This window comes from Beta vulgaris, chromosome 8 (genome assembly GCF_026745355.1).
Source record: "Beta vulgaris subsp. vulgaris cultivar EL10 chromosome 8, EL10.2, whole genome shotgun sequence".
Lineage (NCBI taxonomy): Eukaryota > Viridiplantae > Streptophyta > Magnoliopsida > Caryophyllales > Amaranthaceae > Beta > Beta vulgaris.
Genome location: NC_079209.1, coordinates 15,752,474 through 15,761,052, shown reverse-complemented (window position 1 = coordinate 15,761,052; position 8,579 = coordinate 15,752,474).

Below are 8,579 nucleotides of genomic sequence, written 5' to 3'. Positions count from 1 at the left end.
CTGAATCATCTATCATGCATGATTCATAGAAGGAGCGTGAAGCCCCTGCGTTTGGCTCAATCGCTTTGGCTAAACGCAAGCCATTATTCATTGCTTCTCAAATATGAAAGCAACTCTTATCTCATAAGTCATACAACTGATCGTACATACTAGTCCTCTCTTTGATCCACTCAATATAGAGAGTGACAATGAAACAAGTGATGATATTGTTGACTCATCACCTCTAAAGATTTTCCACTTAGAGGAACCCTTGCTATTTTCACAGTCAAACACTGTTGCTGTTATGGTGACCTGGGCTAATACAGGAACAACTTGCTGAAATGAATACTCTACTCCAAAAATTAATGAAGGATGGAGAAGAAAAAGATGCTCATTCCGACTCCAAAATGAGCAAATCGCTGCCCTTAACAAGAAACTTGAGGAGGACGACGCAACATCAAGGCTAGATGGGGGTGAAAGTGAAGGCAATAGTGGTGAAGACGTTCGTCGCACGCCTACAGCTCGACAACTTGAGTCATTGATAGCTCATGTTGTTAAAAATCAACTCGGGGAAAGTTCTCAAGGCAGTCATCGCTATGTAAAGCCTCATACATAAAGCATCGACAAGCCGCACAAGCCACTTAGCTACCAGCCCCCTAAGTTTCAGCAATTCTATGGGAAAGGAAATCCTAAGCAACATATTGCTCACTTTGTGGAAACATGCAATAATGCTGGTACCACAGATGATTTCCTGGTCAAACAATTTATTTGTTCTCTTCAAGGCATGGCCTTTAACCGGTACACATATTTACCCTCACAATCCATCGACAGTTGGGATCAAATGGAGGAGGAATTCTTGAACAGGTTCTATAGCACTCGACGTATGGTCAGTATGACTGAACAGACTAAGACTCACCAGTTGAAGGATGAGCCATGTTTCTTGGGTGTCAAAGCCATATAAAACTAGTTCGCCATAATGACTAAATAGGACATTGTTATCCTTCCAACGACCAAGTGACTTACAATAACCTTTGTAATCAAGATTAATTGTGTGTTTCTTGGTCCAGACCCCTTCAATAGAAGTCCACATCACGTAATGATTCCTCGTCTCTTCTTCATAACCAACAAGTAAAGCAATAGAGTTGTGACATATTGTAAGACATTGATAATAAGCTGGCCTCTCGTTCTTTGGTACTTGCCACTCTTGAAATTCATCTGTAGCTAAGTTGAAACCAATCATCAAATGAAATTCACTGCCACTTGATGGACAACACCATTCTTAGGCGGCTAGCCAATAAACACTATCATTCACAAAGATGTAACATCTCTCACGATGCACATAGTACTCCTTTGACAGGTCACCCCAATATCTCCAAGTATCATCACGCAACGAGTAGATGAAGATTGAATCTTCTTTTGTATTTTCATAACCCTTGATAACAACCACCTTTTAATCTCTAGTGTAAGGATCGTATCCAAATCCGTAAAACTCACATCCATGAAAAGTTACATTAGACTTATTGGCAATTATTGGAGGCAAGGTTTTCAGCTAATTGAGCGTAGGATTCCATAGAAAACGTTCTCCTTCATAACAATCAAAACACCATAAAAAAAATATGACATTACATGGACCACATATAAATGAATTATACTCTGGTGTACTTGTTGGTTCATATGCCAAAACTCTGTTTGTTTTATCATCTATCAATAACTCATCAACGTCAAGTTCATTCGCTTGAGTAACAGAATTAACAATAATGAAACTACCACAAAAATCATCATTGTTTCTGTTGAAGATAAGTCACGTTCTCAGTAAGCTAGTCTTACTAAGTCAATAGCTATCCTCAAGTTTGTTATATTAGATATAATCTCTTGTATTTATCTACTGTTATTGGAAATTAAATATTCTGTAAATATCTTCAGTAACTAACATCCTGTAATCTCTCCTTGTAAGCCTATTTAAAGGCAACTCACTTGTTTAACGCAAAGTCTTATAAAAGACCGTCTCACGTTAACACTAACGTGAGACGAGTCTATTTTTCCTCCAATTCTTAGCCTCGGTCTTCATTTATGGTTTTATAGTTGATAATTATGATTCTAGCTATTAGTTACTATTTTCAGATAAATAGTTATGATATTTGGGTATTTAGTTATTATTGTTTTTTACACAGAAAACGCACAAAACTCAGATTATCTCCTGCAATTTCACCACCTTGAATCTCTCCAATGGCGAAAATGTTGAAGAAATTTCAACACTTCTCAAACACAACAACTGGGAAATTTTAATGGGTTCTTCAAACATCACTAAATAGGTAAATCCATATATTATTCAATCTGCTCTTCATCATAATCAGTTTTTTTTATCAAACTAAACTTCTGGGTTTCTTCAACTGGTGACATTCATCAATATTTGTTTTCTTTCTCAATTTTGGTTATTCTTCTTTGATATAGTAATCAATGTTTTTAAGAAAAATGGTTTCTTTATTGAAGTTGCTAATGTGTTTTTGTGTGTTAAAGATGGTGATTTTTGCCCAAGTTTGGTTTGTTGCAATTCTTTGTTGTCTGACTTATTGAAGAAGAGCATGATGGGTTTGTTTTGGAGGGTTTATGATATAATTAGTGCATTAGTTTTTTTGAGAAAGACATGATTATTTATGCGTGATATTGAAGTTATGGCCAATAAAATGCATTATAATTTGATTTTTATGATATAACTAATATACTTCAGCACATAACTAATATACTTAAGCGTTTAACTAATATACTCCAGCGATTAACTAATATACTCTAGCGGCTAACTAATATACTCCAGCGACTAGCTAATATACTTCAACGCTTAACTAATTCATCCAGAATCAATTTAAGGATATCATAACTAATAGGTGCGAGCGCTTAACTAATTAACCTGTTGGTTTCATGCATGCGCGTGATGTCAGCATGACATCAGCGGTCTCACGTTAACACTAACGTGAGACCGTCTGTTTTTGAAGAATTGCAACTCAATTGAAATTTCACAAACAGGAAATTGCAGATGATAGTGCTCGGATTGTGCGCAACTCAATGGAAATAATAACTCAATTGAAATTTCACAAACAGGGAATTGCAAATGATATTGCCCGGATAGAATTGCAACTCAATGGAAATAGTAAATCAATTGAAATTTCACAAACAAGTTAAAAATGATATTGCAAATGACAAAATCAGGGAATTGCAAATGATAGTTGTATTCATAACTGATAAGTTTGCAAAGATTACAAAGATTGTCCGCAAAAATACAAAAGTGCTCGGATCATCGAAGCAAATCAAAAAAGGCAAAAGCAAGTCAGCCTAAGAGCAAGGGGGTAGCTTGGCCTGTTCGGCATCAAGAGTTTCGGCTACTTAGGAGGTTTCCTCGACCGGGTCATCAAGAGTCTTCTCCCCATCTGCGGCAGGGTCCTCGGCTTTCTCAGTGCCTCCACTCTCCTCGGCCTCATCCTTAGAGCCCTCCTTAGCAATCCGAGCGCGAATCTCGGCCACTTCTTCATCATAAAGCTCTTGATACCGAGACCAGACGGTATTCCAGTCTACCGTCGGGCAGGAGTCGGCCATGACAGCCTTAAGCCGAACCAGAGCCTCATCCTCACCCAACTTGTGAGAGGCTTGGCCAACTTCGGCGCAAAACTCATCACAAGCCGGAGAGGCTTGCCACTTGGTATACCATTTCTCCTCGGCCCACGAGGCTTTTTCCTTAGCCGCTTTCAGATGCGCCTCGGCGGTGTTCAACCGGAATTGGACCCTATCAAGGTCGGCTTGAATCTGTAGCACCTTCGATTCGGCTTCGATCTTATTGTGCTCGGCGCCAGTCTTGGCCATGGTCATATCGGCCTTCTCCTTCTCCCAACTTTGGCGCTCGGCCGCCCAGGCCTTCTCGCCGACCTCAATCTTTTTGTTGGCATCCTCCAGCGCATCTCGGCCAGTCGCTGTAACAATCCTGAATTTCCACTTTCCTTAGAAAACATATTAGAGTACAAAGCATGGACAATTCAAGAGTAGTTATGCCGCGGTTATTAAACATTTAATAACAACAAGGCGAAAGGAACTACTACTAATACATAAGTTAATTATTAACTATTACAACTAAAATAAAATGTATGATAAGTCATATTTATATATAGTTTTTAGGTGCATTTATGTTGCATTTTAGAGCATTTAGTTTCATATTTAGGTTCATTATTGCATTATATTCTTAAGTTATGCTTTTGTACTTCTATTCGGTATGTTTTCTTGTTTTTGATGAATTTCAGGCATTGATGACGTATTTGGAGTGTGATTAGCTAAACTTGAGGATTAGAAACACTTGGAAAGAAGCTACAATAAATAAGGATCGTATGGATATGTCATAGTACGAGTTTGAGCAAAAACGAAGCGGAAAATCATTAGAAGAAATGTGAAAAAAGAGTCATGTTTACTCTTCTGATCATAACTTTTGATATGATTCTTAGAATCGAGTAATTCCACCAGATTTGAAAACTAGACTTGAAGATATTTCCTACGATAGGTGGCACGCCCCGAGGAGACTTATAGTCAAGGCGTTATGCCTTTCGGAAGATTGCACTGTTTCTGCTAGAATCTGCCACGTGTACGCGCGGATCACTAATCCGCCTATTAATGATTTATTTAAGACTTTCCTTATATTGTAAATTACTTTCCAAGTCATATTAGGTTATTGAATATTTATTTAGATAGGTTTTCATTCTTTCTCTCTCCTCACCCCCTCTCACGTTATTTTCTTAGGTTTTAGGTTTTAGTTTTCTCTCCTCTCTTTCTCTCTAGTTTTTGGTGTAAACCCTAGTTTTTATTCTTCTTCATTAATTTATGAGTTCTATTAGTTTCTTTCATTGATTTATTTAATTATGTTTTCTTTTATAGTTTTAGATTTCATTATTTATTTCATGATAGAGTAGTTTCTTTTATCTATGGTTAAGTTGAACCCTAGTATGATTTAATTCATGATTTTCTTTAAATTCTCATATTAATTGTTAATTGTTCTTGCTTAATTGATTGTGCATATTCCAATACTAGATTAGGGATAACTAGTATTGTTATAATTCCATTGTCTTGATCACAACGGGAGTTGGATTTTGACGGATTTGAGTATTTCAATTAAGGACATGAAGTTCTCCACGGGAGTAGGTAGAATGGATTGTTAGGAAGTTAAAGTGTCGTGTTTAATGTCTTTAATTTGCATGATTCCACGGGAGTAGGCTTGAATGCATATTAGAGAAGCCATAGATACTCGGGAGAGGTTTATGGTACTTTATAGGGTGACTTTTCCTTGTGAACATTTAATTGATTAGTTTGGGGTAGAAATTATTTTGTATTACTTCGTGCTAGTGGGGATACTTAACTGTAGAGTCTTTTATTTATATATTGATTAGTATAGTTGATTCGACGGTCATTATTATTAACCTCTTTTAGTCTTACCATTATTTAAGGACTAATCATAGAACAACTTTCTCTCTGTGGGATCGACTCTGACTTACCCTACTACATAGTTAGAAGGATTAGTTAGGTCATTTATTTTTGTTAGGTGCGCGACAGGCCTATCAAATTTTGGCGCCGTTGCCGGGAAAACGGTTTTGTTCTATTTAGTTTTTTTTGTTTTTGGTGAGACTAAATTGTAAATATTTTTTTTTTTTTTTTGCTCTTTTGTGAATATTTTTATTTTTTTTACTTTGATTTTTCTTTTTGTGGTTTTGTGAATATTTGCGGTTTGTGAACTAAATTGTTCGTTTTGATTTTTTTCACCAGCCTCTGCAAGACAGTGACGTCACCATCACCGACGACCATCAAGAACCGGCACCACCACCGTAAACCACGACCCTAAAACCCACCACCATAGCCTGCCTCATATTGTCTCCACTCCCACTAACAACAACCCTGTTACTCCACTCCCATACCCGCATCGCCATCCTTCTTTCCGCCCAGTCTCGCGCCGCATCGCACCATACCCATCCCCTAACAACAACATTCGTGCCGGCCACCAACAACCCGTCGTCGGCGTCATTCCGCGCGCGCCTCCCGCCCTCCGCCCTACCACGAACCACCATTAACCCATTGCCTTCGCAGCCTACATCCGCCCTGCCTCAGTCCATCCTCTCCTGCCGTCCTTTTGCTTCTCACCGGCGCAACACACCTGCACTCCCACTCGCCGCCATCATCATCTCCTTCGACACACCAACCACCATCCCTCAGCCCCAATCCTTCCATGTCCCTGTTTCACGCACCTTTTCCCTTCTTTTCTTTCGTTTCTTTCTTTCTTTGTTTCTATTTTTTATTTTATTTCTTTTTTCTCTTTTCCTATTATTTTTGTATTATTCTGATTTTTCTTTTTTTTCTTTTCCCTTTTTGCGTTTAATTTCTTTTGTTAGTATAATTTTTTTCCTCAATGGATTTCTAATTTTTTTATTATTATTAATGATTCTTATAGGATTGTTTCAAATAGGCATCAAATTGGTCCAAGTTCGCCTTCGTGAAGCATTATGACATGATTTTTGAGCACATTTGACTTTTCTCCCCAATTAATTGGGTAGTAAGCATCTTTTCTCACTTCTAATTGTCATTAATGTTCATCTCAGATTTTTGCTTGGATTTTTGTTTTGATGCCATCTTGTTGAGAATCTTGTACATTGATTGAATTATTAGTTTGCTAGATTGTCGGGATTTGTGTATAGTTTTTATGGTGTTGTGGCTTTTGGTGAGCGACTTTGGTGATTTGGTGATCCAGGGGTTGGTTTTCGTTCCTTTTCTGAACTGGTTTATGCAGTGAGGACACTGCAAATTCTAGCTTGGGGGAGGAATATTCTATCCTTTATTTGCTTTTTAGTGTAGATTTCATTGCTTTTGTAGGGTGTTGCACGGTTTGTACTGCTTATTAGGAGTGGGAGTTTACGTGTAACCAAAAAAATTGTACTGCTTTCTTAGTTGCATTACCATATTTCATCTCATATTAGATTTCATCTCATTTTAGTTGCATCTATGGGACTACTGCTAAAACTTTTTGAGTGTTGATATTTTACTACATTTGTTAAGTGTCACTCATCTTGTTCATGATACTTCATAGCATGATTGTTTCGCAATTGATTGTTTGTGGTAAGATTGATTGATCTCTCTCTGGCTCGATTTAACATTACTATGCAGACACCTTAACCTAAGTGAACTTTTGTGCCTATAAACTGATGTATTTGTATCAGTTCTGTTCTTTCATATGTGATTAGTTCCTCGTTGTTGCATTGATCTTGACTTTGACTTGGTACTCCTTGATATTTGATAGTGCATACGTGTTGATATGATTGAGGCGTTTCATTTGATGATCTTAGCTCCAGAGTTATTCTTATTTTCATATTATCCTTCTTCTAGCCCTGCTGAGCCTTTTCTGACTTTGTTTGATTGATACCTACATTACAAGCCATTGACTTCATTTGATTCTTGTCCCAAACCTAGCTTGGGGGAGCGAGTATTAGTTTTGGTTTGGTTTGTATTGAATTGAAGTGCTCTATTTGTGGTTAGAAGGATGAAAAATATGTTTAGTGAGCTTGGAAATTGAAATGAATGTTCGCAAAAAAAAAACACAAAAAAAGGTGAAAAATGAAATGAAAAGGAAGTGAAAAAGAGTTTTGAATAAAGTGAAATAAAAAAAAGGGTTATGATTGAGTTTATTAAGTGAAAAAGTTTGTTGATTAGATTTGGAGATTGTTGGTTGTTGCATGGAGTTGTTATGACCTTTTATAGTCATGTTTTCAGTTATATGATGCTCCCCCTTCTCGATTTTTCCACCACGATTTCCAAATTATTTTCCATACCTTAAACCTCAGCCCCATTACAACCCCTAAAAGTCCTCTTGATGTATTGTATTATTGAGTATTAAGTGAGTCAAAAAGTCAAAGTAAAGAGTATTTGCTTCATCTGAGTCGACTTGTCTGTCATGTTTTGTTAAATCCAGTTTGGGAGAGATGGTTTGTGGTATGATTGGAGAGTCGATTGCGATACATGATATGCTATGCGGCTTTGTTCGAGATTGTTTTGATGCTTGTTTGTGTAGTGATTATATCTCTTGTGTTTTCAATTGCGTGTTTAGCCCTGTTGTAGTCCTATATTGTAGGTTGTCTAACTTTTCCGATGTCTATGTCTTATTGCTTGAGGACAAGCAATGGTTTAGCTAGCTTGGGGGAGTTTGATAAGTCATATTTATATATAGTTTTTGATAGGCGTGTCGCGCACCTAACAAAAATAAATAACCTAACTAATCCTTCTAACTATGTAGTAGGGTAAGTCAGAGTCGATCACACAGAGAGAAAGTTGTTCTATGATTAGTCCTTAAATAATGGTAAGACTAAAAGAGATTAATAATAATGACCGCCAAATCAACTATACTAATCAATATATAAATAAAAGACTCTACGGTTAAGTATCCCCACTAGCACGAAGTAACTTCTACCCCAAACTAAGCAATTAAATGTTCACAAGGAAAAGTCCACCCTATAAAGTACCATAAAGCTCTCCCGAGTATCTATGGCTTCTCTAATATGCATTCAAGCCTACTCCCGTGGAATCATGCAAAT